This window comes from Calidris pugnax, unplaced genomic scaffold (genome assembly GCF_001431845.1).
Source record: "Calidris pugnax isolate Ruff unplaced genomic scaffold, ASM143184v1 scaffold58, whole genome shotgun sequence".
Lineage (NCBI taxonomy): Eukaryota > Metazoa > Chordata > Aves > Charadriiformes > Scolopacidae > Calidris > Calidris pugnax.
The window spans coordinates 6,836,632-6,837,530 of record NW_015090868.1 but is presented as its reverse complement, the minus strand read 5'-3'; the positions used below and the strand labels follow the sequence as shown (position 1 = coordinate 6,837,530).

The 899-nt window shown below is 56.7% G+C and overlaps 1 protein-coding gene across 2 annotated transcripts in view; it reads right to left on the bottom strand.

Moving 5' to 3' along the window:
• The window catches only part of IRF2 (interferon regulatory factor 2), a 48,160-nt gene that overhangs the window by 45,364 nt on the left and 1,897 nt on the right, over window positions 1-899 (bottom strand). Inside the window, exon 1 of one of the 2 annotated variants that reach the window (XM_014945629.1) lies at window positions 837-898. The exons of the other annotated variant lie outside the window; for it this stretch is intronic. The gene's annotated coding sequence lies outside the window, so the exon portion shown is untranslated. Of the gene's footprint in view, window positions 1-836; window position 899 lie in introns of those variants that run through there. 2 annotated transcript variants of the gene reach the window in all.

Here is an 899-nt window from a genome sequence, read left to right as displayed (position 1 = left end):
AAAGGCAGAGGGAGGGGGACGGGGGACCGGGGGGTGGGGGGGGTGAAGAAGAAGAAGAAGAAGAAGAAGGAGGAAGCGGCGAGGCCGCCCGGCGGCGCTTGGAAATCCCCCCGCCCTCTGCGCCGGGCCCGGGCCGGGAGCTGCGCCCCTCACCGCCGCCCCGGGGCACGGCAGCGGGGACACCGGCGGCCGCGGGGAGGAGGGGGGGTGAGGAGCTTTGAACCCGCAGGGGGAAGAATTCAGAGCGGGTCTAAGGAAACCAGTTCTTTCCCGCGAGGGCGCTCCCTGTCAAAATAAACAAACCTCAAACACTCTGCTGCCTAGAACCGTAAGAAGAAGCGCTCACAGGAAGCAAAAGGGGAATTAAGGACCCAAATATCTTCAGGAACCTGGGCAGGATCTTAGCAGGGTGAACTGGGCTGTAACTGGGAACCATGCACGAACTGGGAGCAAAGTTCTGCACTCCCCAATCGCTTTATCCAAGCTCCCTGTCAAAATAAACAAGCCTCAAACACTCTGCTGCCTAGAACCACAAGAAGCAGTGCTCACAGGAAGCAAAAGGGGAATTAAGGACCCAAATATCTCCGGGAACCTGGGCTGAGGGGTAAGGTTCTTGGAACTTTGCCCCCAGACGTTGCGAGGAGCTCGGAATTTGACCCTCAGACACAAACAACACACACACACAGACACACACTCTTCCTCAGTCTCCTCCATGGGAAGGCATCCAGGCCTCGGCCCTCCGCTCTGCCAACCGCCACGCAGCGAGCAAGAAAATAAATATTTTTTTAAAAAAGGAGGTTATTCTGAAAAATAAAAACCAAAACAAACCAACCCACCCCACAAGACAGAAGGCAGAGCGTGGCTTGAGGCTGCTGGGCTTCCAAAGGGCGCACTTGCTA